The sequence below is a fragment of the Marmota marmota genome, unplaced genomic scaffold, assembly GCF_001458135.2.
Source record: "Marmota marmota marmota unplaced genomic scaffold, marMar, whole genome shotgun sequence".
NCBI lineage: Eukaryota > Metazoa > Chordata > Mammalia > Rodentia > Sciuridae > Marmota > Marmota marmota.
The window spans coordinates 26801501-26814298 of record NW_025999977.1 but is presented as its reverse complement, the minus strand read 5'-3'; the positions used below and the strand labels follow the sequence as shown (position 1 = coordinate 26814298).

At 50.9% G+C, this 12798-nt stretch overlaps 1 long non-coding RNA gene across 1 annotated transcript; it reads left to right on the top strand.

Annotated features, from left to right (window-relative positions):
• Positions 1-6741: 6741 nt before the first annotated feature.
• Positions 6742-9240, top strand: LOC125617318. Its single transcript, XR_007348299.1, has 2 exons — positions 6742-7039; positions 8893-9240. It is a non-coding gene; the product is annotated as an uncharacterized LOC125617318 (long non-coding RNA).
• Positions 9241-12798: the final 3558 nt, after the last annotated feature.

Here is a 12798-nt window from a genome sequence, read left to right as displayed (position 1 = left end):
GACCCTAAAATGAGGATTCACACGGGGGCTGGGGAGATAGTTCACTAAGAAGAGAGGCCGCACCAATGAAAGACAATAATTGGCCCTTGGTCTCTGGGTTGGGGAGCATTGGGGAGTGCTGGGGACTGAGGCACCTCCCTTTTTGGTGGAAGAGTTATGTTGAGAAAATGTGGCCCAGGGAACCAGTCTTCTATTTTCAAATCTGGATCATCATCATTATCATTATCATCATCATTGATGGTACCAGGGATTGAACCCAGGGGTGCCCCCCATTGAATTACTTCCTCAGCCCTTCATAATTTTTATTTTGAGATAGGGTCTCAAAATAAAAGGCTGGCCTTGAAATTGTGATCCTCCAGGCTTTTCCTTCTGAGTAGCTTGGATTACAGGCATGCACCACCCTGCCTGGCTTTAAATCTGGAATTTTCTGTGTACTCTCCTCGTGTTACATGTTGGCAACAGATTCCAATGTCAACCATGCTGTGAGCCAAGCAAAACACGTCCCTGGCTGGTCGTGGCTGGTTTGTCCCTCTGCTGCTATGAAATGTGGCAGAGCTGTCCCTCTTGACATTTGGAGATGTGCATGGTGACTTGGGGCCTCAGCCCTGTACTAATTTAGGAATTCCTGGCTAGGTGCTCTGAAGGCTTTCACCTAGGCTAAGAGGTTGAAAAAGGTAGTCTGTTTCCTGAAAGACAGGTGGCAGGCCTATACTCTGCTGCCTTTTTTCTAGACCTCTGTTCTTTCACTGAGCAGGTTCTATGGAGCCCTGCTCTGGGCCTGGCCTCTGGGAGCCAGGGCAGGGAGGGCAGATGTGGTTGTCCTAGTTTGGGATCCCAATCTCAGGCATTTGATGAGACTGAATGTGGGGTGAGGAAGAGGGAATGTCAAACACCAGGGCTCTGGTGTTTGCAAGTGGAGGGCATGTTGCCTCTGCCAGGTGGGGGACTAGGAAGTCACTGAGTCTTGTGGCGATACTGAATTCTCTGGATTTTACCTCATTTTCTCAGGTTGGAGGAAAGGAAGTACAATGTTTGGTCTGAGATGTGGCTTTGTGACTGCAACCTCAGCTCCCCCTGTCAATGTGCAGCCTCCAGGTGGAGGGGACATGGGATCCAGAGCCCCAGCTTCGCCACCAGAAGTGGTTCTGAGGCTCTTCTAGCTCTCCAAGGCCAGCCTTGCAGTGACCACCAAGTCCTCACCGTGATCCCAGATCCCTGAGGTCATCTAGTGGCATGGAAAGAGCTCAGAAGCCTGGCTCTGCACTTCGTTAGCATGTGACCTTGAGCATGATGTCACCCCTGGGCATTGTTTCCCGCATGTGTAGAAGGTCTAGCTAGCTGATCTCTATCCTGAATTCAGCCTCCCAGTTCTGCCAGTAACTGTGGCTGCTGCCACCGTAACTCAGTAACTTGATCTGATGCATCTTTCAGTGCAGAGACCGGACTGTTTCTTCACTGCTGTATTCCCTGTGCCCAGCAAGCATAAGGCACATTGTAGGCACTTAATATATGTTTGTTGATTGAATGGAAAGGACCAGATCCTGGTACTGGAGAGCTAGCCATATGTCCAGAGAATAGGTGGGCAGTAAACTTGGGCAGATCCCTGGGCTTGGGAGCACTCTAGCTCTGCCTTCATCCTATTTCTTGGAGGAGCTGCAGTGGAAGCAGGGGTTGTCTGCATTTGGTGACTATGGAGTATGTGGCTACAGCAATGGCCCAGGCCTAGCTGCTGGGCCCCATGTTCCTGCAGGGTCCCCTGGTTTTTCTGTGAGTTGGTGGGGGAGAGAAGTTGAGGGCATGTGAGTGTTGGGTGGTCGGGGAGAATAGGGTTGCGGGGATATATAGTAGGTTCCTGGAGCTCGGGCACAGGGAACACTTCCCAGTTGCTTGCTGTCATCTCTACTGAGAGTGGGGTCCCTCTGGGGCAGCCAGAGTTCTCTTCTGATTGCCTTGCTGCCCTTCTGCACTCGTCCCTGATGCAACAGGAGTGAAGTGGGTCTCAGGCCAGGCAGGGGTGCTTTCTTTCCCATGGGTATTGCTCCTAGAGCCACTGAGCCAGGAAGTTCCTTGGGGACTTTGGATCTGGGGAGCACAGGAGACAGTTGTGAAGCTGGGACACTTTCTTCATCCTGTACCCTTCAGGTCTTATTCTCCAGTAATCCTGCCCTACCATCAGTCAGATATACCAAGGCCAAAAAATTTAAGGAAAACAAAGACAAAAATTAAAAAATAAATAAGAACTAAATATAAAAGTCAATAAAGAAAAGTACAGATATACCAAAACAAATAGTCATGTCATGAACACCCTTGGAGCCACAAACCAGTTTCAGAAATAACATGACAAGTTCAGTTGGAGCCCTCCTTGTGCACTCCTGGACATACTTCCCCTCTGTTGCACCCCATCCCAAAGAAATAACCACCATTTTCTTTTGGGGATTTCTCATTTTCACTAATTTCTCCTTTAACAAAAATATATGCAAGTTTCCTTAAAGTATTTGCGGGGTTATATTGCCTGCTTTGAAGTTCTGTATAAATTGTGTCATTTTAAAATGTGTGTGTTCTGCAAAGAGCTGTTTTTCTCTCAACATGTGGGTGAGATTCGTGCCTGTTGACATGAGACTCTGGTTCATTTATTTTCAATGCTGCATAGAATTCCATTGCATGAATATATTATTTCTCCAGGGAGTGTTGCTCCTGGCCCCCCAGAGGGGTGGCTGGGGAAGCAGCCCACCAGAGAGTGGCTTGGTCACCTGGCATATTGCCCTCTGTGGAGACAGCTCCAGCTGCGTGGATGTGCCCACTGAGACAGGGACCACCATTGGACATAGGGCACATGCACTTCTGGGCCTTGGCTCATGGCTTCACAGGCAGGCACCAGAAGGCTTGGTGTGTGCCACCCACAACCAGTGTCAGCTTTGCTTTGCTGAGGTCAGGGTGCCCTTAATATGTTCTTTTGAACAGCTGCAGTAGCTAATCTTTGGCACAGACAGGACAAAGCTTGAGCTGAGTGCCAGCTGACATTGCCACCCCTGCAAGTAACCTGTATAAATGAGCTCCCTTCTCTAGTCAGAGAGCAGGCCTGACGTCTTTTTTTTTTTTTGCCAGAGCTGTGTTTCTCTTCCTAAATGGAAGCCCCAAGTGAAAGCCTTGGCTGATGTTTGCTCTCCTGATGCGATTTCATTTCCATCATTATCCAGTGGAAAGATCCCAGCATCCGGCACCAGCACCTTCCTTTCCCCCACCACTTTGGGATGCCAGCGCCTGTCTCTCCCTCCCAGAACCATTGCTTCACTGAGGAGGAATTCAAGCAGATTTCAGGCAACCTTGTGTTTCCCATAAATCAAGTTGAAAGTGAAACCCTAGCACGAGGGGCCGCAATTGCAACCAGCTGAGCGCAGACAGGCAGGCTAATTGGAACCTGGCCTGCATGGCACGATTTGTATGCCCTGAACGGATGCGGGTTTCTACAAGGAGGTGCTGCCAAGCCCTTCTCTAGCACAAAGGGGAGACACTTGGCTCAGCACCAGCCTCTGACCCAGCCCCTGTGCTGACCTTGGCTGAAGGACCACCCTCCTTTTGGCTCTGACCCCTCTTGCTTTACCCAGTGGTCTCCAGGCTGAGTTTTGCCACATGCATGCAAGGTAGCTACCAGCTTTGGGGGACCTGCTGGAGGACTTACATCTTAGCCCTCTGAGAAGGAGAGCCTCAGCCCCAGCATCAGAGTTCTAGGGGTCCCCCGTGGCTCTCCTGGGCCTAGTGATGATGCTTGCCTTTACAGAACGAAACAACCTCCTTTAAAAACTAAAAAATTATGCTTTATGACCATGTTGGTATAATGGTGAGTATAATACAGGCTAGACTCCTTATTAGGTATTCATTGTTATACTATTTGTTTTTGTTTTCTCTTGTGTTTTTAAAATTAGAACATTTTCATCTCAAAGAATCATGGGCCCTAGATACTGTGCTTGCTGGGACTAATGGAGAAGGCAGCCCTGACTGCTCCCACAGAACCTCAGATATTCTCCCTTTAGGAAAACTGCAAGGCCTCTCTGCTTCCAGACCTCTTCCCTACTGGAATGGATAAGAGAAAGGATGTGGCTTCCCCAGGTATCCTGTTCTATTGTGGGGTGGTGGGCTGGAGTTGGGATGTCATGTGAGCAGAGGGCTTGGGCCCAAGTTGACCCATATAGGCCCTTCTGAGAGCCAGGAGTAGCAACTGTGTGTGGGGTCTTGTGCACTGTTGGGTGGGGGGATAAACTGTCCCTAGGAGGGCCTGTTTTGAAGTTAGAGGGCTGTATTCTGCAGATGGTAAACTTTACCCTAGTATTTGTCCAAGTTGAAGATCTGATACTTCTGTATACAGGGCAAGGACCTTGTTGGTCTGCATTTTCAGGGCCAGATGATGGTTCTCTGACCCCAGCATTTTATTTTGAGGGAGGCCTTTGGTCTGAGTTGGGGATGGGGAGAATGGGACTATTGCAGTCACAAGGGGAGAAGTGGTATTGGTGGCTTAAATTACAAAAATGTGTTTTCTCACAGTTCAGGAGACTGAAAGTCTGGGATCAAGGGGCTGGCAGGGTTGGGTTCCTCTGAGTAAGGCCTCTCTCCTTGGCTTCAGGTGGCCATTCCCTTGCTGCTGCTGCCCACCATCGGCCCTCTCTGCACATGGACTTGTTCTCTCTGTGTGTCCTAATTGTTCCTCCTCATAAGGACACCATTTAATTTAATGATTAAATTAAACAATCCCATTTTAATTTACTTACCTTTTTCATGGTTCTATCTTTAAATAGGATCACATTGTGAGGTGCTGGGAGTTAGAACTTTGTTTGGGGGGATGTGGGGATCTTGGAGGCCACATGCAAGTTGGTTATGGGATTGTGCAAGGGCATCACAGCTAAGGGGACACTGTTCATATTGTAGAAACTTTAATCATTTGGAAATCTTCCATTTTAATGTAATTTCATTGACTTCAAAGGTGGGCAATTTGTCGATTCCTTATGGCAGATTTCCTGCAGAGGGCAGTAAAGTGCTTACTCTACCATTATTAGTGTATTATGATAATTTTCTGATCAATAGAAATAAAATATCTGAAAAAGCGGTATCTTTTCTTATGCAGGTGCTATGTTTTTGGACTGGCAGTGGCTGGAGCATCTGGCTGGCCAGGGCCCTGGACATGCTTGGAGTAGGACTTGTTAGCGAAACTGACTGAATCTATGCAGGATCATGCAAATGTTAGTTTCATGGACCATGTCAAAGGAAAAGGTTGACTCCAACAGCTGCTAGACTGGGCTGGTCATGGAACCATAGATTCTCTGATCCTTGTACTGAGCACATTCCTTTGACCACTGACAGAATTTATTTTCAAAACCTGTTCAGTCAACAGAGAAAATATGGAGGGTGGTCTCGAATCATCCCAGTCCAACGATCCAGGAATAATCTAGAAGCCCCATGGCCAAAGCTGGCATGGCAACTGCCCCAGGTGCTTTCAGGGACCCACCAACCTCTGCTAAAAATCACCCTCGACTGCCCATCTCATTGCCCCATGGGCAGGATCATCTGGGTCCCTGAGATCCCCACATTTAGGGTCTGCCTAGTGCAAGGGAGGTTGGGAGAAGAGAAAAAGGACAGGGAAGAGTCAGTAAAGTAAGCAGGGTCACAGGGGGTGCCGTTGCAAGTTACACATTGGGCACACTTTGGGGGGTGCCTGTTCAGAAGCCCAGAGGTATGTGGTGGCCCAGCCTTGGTCTCATGTCCTCTCTCCCTCCCTGTGATGCTCAGTTGTTTCTCTCACTGCGTGTGGCCACAAGTTGGGGATAATGTGATTGGAACGCTTTCATTTTTGTCTTTGCTAAAAAGTATTCTGTCTCTTGGGCTGAGGTTGTTTGAAAGTGAGCTGTGAAAAATGATCTTGCCGTGCATCCAATCAATTTTGCCCCCTCCCCAACATGTCTGGAAAGAAGGGTGAGCTTTTTGCCAGAGACTCAGCCCCATCAGGGGGCTAAGCCACAAGCCCACCTCTGGGTCAGTCAGGAGCAGTAGTGGGGCATGCGTTTGCCTGTGTTTGCAAGTGTGTGCTTGTGTATGTATGTATGTGTGTCTTTTGTATGTGTTTTGGCGCATGCATTTTAACGTGTTTGTGTTTTTCTTTGTGTATTTACATGTGTATCTTGTGTGCGCGCATGCATACACACCTCTGTGTGGTTATGTCTGTGCGTGTGTTTTTACAGGGGAATCTGTGTGCATGTGTATGCTCAATTTTGTGTATTTGCTTGGATGTGTGTTTGTGCCCGTGCAAGTATGTTCAAGTATGTCAGATGTATGGACAGATGAACACGAGGCAGGAGGTGGCCCAAGGCAGTCTTAGGCCTTGACCCAGGTTTCCAATGACCACAGATGTGACCTCTCACCCTACCCTGTGGCTGTTGAGGTCATTGCCCCCAGAGACCAAAGAACTTTCCTCTGGAACTAAGTGGGCCTCACTGCCTGGGGAGGATGAAAAGCTGCTTCCAAAAGCAAACCGGATGATCCTCATCCTGGGGAGCCTGGAGCCAGCAGGACCTTGTTTAATTCTGAAAGAATGTGTGCGGTTCCCGCCCAGCAGAGCAGGCCCCAGCCTGACTGAAGGCCTCAGAGCCACCCGGCCAGCAGCCGCTGCCTCAGAACAGGAAGTGGGGGGGGGTCTTGGGTTGGCTGCAGACACCATTCCAGGGAGAGACAACCACACAGACTCGTGTGGTTGGAGTGGGCTGGGGTGAGAGAGGCCTGCAGAACCTTCTTCAGAGGGTCCTACCAGTGTGCCCTGTGCTCTGTGCCAGGGAGGAGGAGACGGCCCAGTCCCAACCCCGGGGGGAAACTGGGAAACTGGCCTGGAGAGCAAATTCCCCAGCAGGGGTTGGTGTACCATGAAGGAAAGCAGATAGTGCAGAGGGGAGGCAGAGAGGAGCCCTGCTGGAGGGCTGTGAGCCTCAGGGAAGGCTTCCTAGCTGGGCCCTGTTGGCTGGGGAAGATTTGGAGGGAGAGGACCTTTCAGGAGGAAGAGGTGAGGCAGCGGGGAGAGGAGGAGAAAGGGGAGGAGAAGGGAGAAGCAGGAGGGGAGGGAGGGGGAGAGGAGATTTTTGAGAAAGATGAAAGCTGCAGGGATGGAAAAGGACAAGGCTTTATGGAGTGAGTGTGCACAGCGGTTCCAAAGCAGGGAGTCTGGGAAGGGAAATCTGGAGGTGAGGCAGAAATGCCAGCTTCTCGGGAGGGCTTTGAATGTCAGCTAGAGTTCATCCTTGGGCAATGGGGAGCTACTGCAGATTTTCAAGAGGTGGAGGTGACCCCATGAAAGTGGGTTTTAGGAAGGCAGACTGGCTGCATGGCCTGGCCATTTGGTGGGTGAACAGGGGTTGTTTGAGGCAAAGAAGCTTGGGCTATGAGTGGGCTCATGGCTGAAGCCTGGGCACGAAGGTGGCAGGACTGAACCCAAGCTGCCTTTGGGCCTTCCTTGGGGCTTGTTTCTGTGTTTGGAGTCCCCTGACCTCTGAGTACTGTGTCAGCCTGAGACAGCGCCTCACCCACAGGCCAATCGCACCAGATGGGCCTGGAGACAGAGGCCCTGCCCTAAGCCATTCCAGCTACCAGACCCTCCTTTATTACCTGCCCCTGCCGTGGGCCTCTGGGCAGTTCATCTACTGTCACCAAAAGATGACATCTGTCACTGGGGGTGGATGTCACCCTAGTGGGCAGAGGCAGAAACCATAGTAGCCCTTGAACATGAACATAGCCTTGTATAAGTAAGTGTGTGAATGTCAATGTGGCCCAGCAAGCCATAGCCATGAGCGTGAGTCCCATCTAGTCCTCACGTCAGGGTGGGGGACACTGCCTGATTTGGATTGTGTACAATGTGGGTGTACCCAGACCTGGCACATAGTTGGGGGGAGGGTGTCTATGTTTGTTGGTGTCTATGTTTGTTGAGTGAATAAAGGCATCAGTCCTATGGAGTAGACAGAACTCCTGATGGCAGCGCAGCCCACGGAAACTGTCCTTTCCAAAGACTCACACTGACTGGGGTAGGACTGCCTGGGCCTCCTCGATGGGTGGATACTGATTCAACCTTCCCACAACCACAGGCATGTGCTCGCACATGCAGAGAGCAGATTGGAGGGTGCATCCCTGGGCCTGAGGTTGTGATTCCATCCCGCCCCTCCCCACTGTCCCCCTGGCCTTTGAGGGCCAGAGACACACCTCCTCACACTCATCCTGAGCTCAGTGCTTCCTAAGTTCTGAGGAAAGGCAGTGAGAACCTCCTAGGAAATGGCCTTGGCTTGGGGCTGGGGGAGAGGAAGGTCCTGGAGAAAGGAGGCAGCTAGTCTCTTCTGTGGCCTGACTGAGCAGCCACAGGCTTCCCTTTGGGAGAAGAAGCTGATTCCAGAGTCTTGGGGGGACAGAGTCATGTGTTGGTGTGACTCTGTCTGGCGGGGAAGGGAGACCCTCCTTGTGGATACGTTGCTAGAGTCCTGGGCAGTTGAGCAAGTGTGAGCTTGTACCATGCAGGCCAGGAACCCAGCAGCTCCTGCACCCTGGGTCCCTTGACCAGGGTCCCCTGTACTGATGGCTGCTCCACCTCTAATGCTCCCCTCCACTGTGAAGGGTTTCCAGAGCCAGGTGTCCTTTGCTGACACATCCCAGTGGCCTGGGGGTGGATGGGGGGGTGGAGGTTCCATTGGCATCTGACATGAGCACTCATCGGGCCAACCAGCGTGCCCGAGCAGGCCCGGCAGCTGAGGCAGCTGCAGGGAAGAAAGGCCACTGCTGCCCCTGCCCTCGCCCCGCCTCCTGATCCCTGGCCTCCCCAGCCCTTCTGTCCTCCCTCTGCATTCCTCGCGACCCCTCTACACCTTTCACCCCCAGGTGCCATGAAAGCTGGAGTATCCAGCCCTTGACTGGCCACATGGCTGAAGTTCTTCCTGGTCCTAGCTGCTTTGGGGGCTGTGTTATGGTTGGGCTAATGAAGGACCCTCAGCTGTCCCCGAGGTGCCTCTGCATGGAGGGCCTGGTGCACACTCTCAAGCCAGCCCTGACGGAAGTCAACATCCTGCTGGTCACGGAGGACTCTTCAGCCCTTGTCAGCTGCCCACGGTGCGCTCCTGAACCTTCTGCTACGGCTCAGGGGCACCTTGCCTTGTTCCAGCCTGAGACGAAGGGGAGCATCTGTCATACAGATCTTGTCTTTATGTAAAATTTTGATATTTCATTCAATGAGGATATTTTGCTTTAATTTTGATTTTTAAAGATATGGCTTCAACTGTTGGTCTTGCCTGCTGAGGACTTTTGGCATTCCCTCACAGTTTGCACCTGAGGCAAGTGTCTCGTGGGTCTCTTAGTGTGGCCCTCGGTCCATGACGAGGGTCAGGGACACAAAGAAAGAATTTCCTTGGTCTGGCCCAAGAACAGAGACGTTCAGGAGTGGAAGCAGACTGTGAATCCTCCCTTTCAAAGGAAGCTTGCAGAGTCTGGTGTGGGAGGCTTGCCGGGTGAGGAGGAAGAGAAACTTCCAGGATTTTGTAGTTTCTGATACTATTTCGTTGGCACTGAGGGGCAGGGCCTGGGGGTGAGGGTGCAGCGCCTGGTTTAGCTGAGTGCATTACAGAGGTTTTTTCTTTTTCCAATTAATTTTTTATTGGTGCACTATCATTATACATAATAGTGGGATTCATTGTGTTGGATTTGTGAATGAACATAACACAATTTGCCCAGTGCATCCCCTGGTGCCTCCCTTCCCCTTCCTTCCTCCCTCCCCCGGGCCCCTCTCCTTTACTCTATGGGTCTCCCTTCTAATTTCATGAGCTCCCTCTCCGTTTTTCCTTTTCTGTCTCTCTAGCTTCCACATATGAGAGAAAACACATGACCCTTGACTCGGTGAGTCTGGTTTATTTCACTTAACAATGCTCTCAAGTTCCATTCACGTTCCTGAAAATGACATACTTTTGTTCTTTTAAAGAGTCTTTGGAAGTGGAAAGAGAAGCAGGAAGCAGAAATGGGGTGGAGGGGAAAAGAGTCTGTGAGGGAAATGGAGAAGAATTCATTCCTACGGAGGGGGGACTGAGGGAGGCCACGGGAGGAAAGTTGGGAACAACAGCAGAGGCCATAGAGCCTCGTCACCCCCTTCGGCGAGGCCAGCTCTACATGCTCGCCTCAAGTGGGTGTGAGTGGCACCTTGGGTGGGGGTGAGGGAAGGAGTGGGTGGCTTCCAGACTGTGAACATGGGCCAGGGGTGCCATCAGTCCACTGGAACAATTCAGTAGAATTCAGGGTGTAAGCACTGGGACTTAGGCCAGGTCTTCTAGAGTCTCAGAGGATAGGGGCCCCTGCCTCTGAATTTCTGCTTACTTTCTGAGGTCTTTGGACAATTTCTTCCTCATCACTTCCTTCTCCAGGGTGAGTGCAGTAAGTGGTTGAGTGGCCAGGAGACAGGGTGCCGTACCCGGTCTTGGATGGGCCTGTGCTACTCAGAAGCAGTCACTGCTGCCCTCCTGGAACTGGGTCTGCTGGGCCCAGTCTGTGCCCTCAGCTCATAGCCCTGCTTGGTCTGTACCAGGAGCATGTGCATGAAGAAGCATCGAGAATTCCTGTGCTCCGTCCTCATCTCCCTCTTGGCTTGTTATTCCTGGTTCTATCTTCCATCCTTGGAAGAGGGTAAGATCTCTCTTTGGAGAGAGTCCACCTGGGCACAGTAGCACATGCCTGTAATCCTAGCTACTTAAGAGGCTGAGGCAGGAGGATGGCAAGATCAAGACCAATATGGGCAGCTTAGTGAGACCCTCTTCAAAATATAAAGGTAAAAAGGGCTGGGGAATGCAGCTCAGTGATAGAGTGCCCCCGGGTTCAATCTTCAGTACCACCAAAACCAAAACCCCAAATAAAAACAAAGAAAAAACCCCCACAAAACGAAACAAAACAACCCTCAAAGTATTTGGAGAGGGTCCAGTTTTGAAGTCCTCTGCATGAAGCATACCATTCTGCTGTGCCCTTTGATGACTGAAGGTCAGGACAGCATCACCTTGTGTTGGTGGTGGAGAATGGTGGGGCCTGACTCCTGTTCCTCTGGCTGGGGTCTGCGGCTACATTCACCCAAGTCATGAACCCCACCCTTTACTCTCAGGCTCCACCCCTCTCCTGTATTAGGGGGAATCCTTCCAGGCTTGCATGTGGTGGGGGAGAACCTTCCTTCTCCCTGTACTCCACAACTGCCCTGCCTCTTCAGATGTGGTCAGGGGGCCTTATCTCCTATAGGATGCAAGTTTAGACGTGTGGTTGATATCTGGATTGCAAACTTCCCATCTTTTCTTTATTCTGCTTCCCCACCCACCCCTCAATTGCTAAATCTTACTGCCAGGCTGGCTTGAGCTTCACCCACCTCCCTTGGGGCCAAAGCAGTGTGGGTTGGGGGTGGGCGGGGAAGGGACAGAGCCGACTTCAACGGTGTGCCTCCTGGAAACCACATCAAATGGTGCAGCTAGGAATTAATAAATAAATTTGGGAGACAAGTCAGTTACCCTTCCCCTGTGCCCCTGTCCCCAGGGGCAAACAGCAGCATGTGGTTCTCAGCCTCAGCATGCCTTCCTGGGGGCAGGCCCAGCACTGCAGCTGGCTTCTGTCAGATTAAGCAGGCAAGATGCAACAGGCCTCTGTCCTCTGGGGAAATGGCTCCCTTCCTGGGAGGTGGCGAGGACATTCCGAGGTTGCTCTGTTCCTGCCTTCTCCCTGTACCCCTCCCAGTCTTACTGGATTCAGGGTATCCCAGTCACTGCCACTCCCCACTCCTGATGGCCTGACATTGTGCATCTGAGCAGGGACGGTGCTAAGCCTTCGGAACATGCCTGTTAAATGCATGTACCATAGTGACCTCCCTTAGGATGGGTACAGATGATGATTATTTAAAAACATCAGACTACTTTTTGGAAAACGCTTCTTCGTTCAGCAAATACTTAACAATGCCCAATTTGGGACAGAGGTTTTGCCGGGTTTTAGAGTTACGGAGACAAGACACAGCCCTGTGCTAGAAGAGATCACGGTTCTGTGGGGGAAGTCAGGCACTATGATTACAATATGAGGCACTTCAGGGGAAAAGAGGGGCACTGAGCTCGGCCTAGAGGGCTCTGCAGAGGGCTTCCCAAGCAGTTGATGCCTGGTCTGCATTCTGAGGGACAAGTTATTACGGGGCGGGGTAGGGTAGAAGGGAGAGGCAGGAAGTGCTGTTTCAAAAGCAGGGGACAGTTGCAAAGTTGCAGCAGCAGGGAGTGAGGTGAAGAGGGAGGGCAGGGAAGATTTGCACTACCTGGGTCCAGGCTGTGAAGGGAGCAGAGGCCTGCTGAGTATGGGAGCTCCGTGCACAGCTAACAGGGTTGCATCCAAGAGGGGTGTGGGTGGCCTGGGGTGGTGGCTGCAGACTTCTTTCTTCCCTTAAGTGTTTTAAAAGGGATTGTGGATTCTTTTCAGTTTTCTGTGTATTGGGGGTGGATGTTTTTAATTTTTTCCTATCTAGAAACAACAACACTGTTCCATAGAATCCAGAAGACTAGGGCAGCAGTCTTCCAAATCTCAAAGCAGCATTAGGGGAAAATGAGTCCTTAGACATTTGCTGCCACTGAATTTTCTGTGCTTGCATTATGTTGGCATATCTTTTAACCAAAGATTCTCAAGTTTTAGTGTGCATAAAGATCACTTAGGATGTTTATTAAAAATGTGCATGTTTGAGGTCTGCCCTAGAGATTATGATTCTGTAGGGTCCAGTAAAGCTCATTTTCTAAACAAACC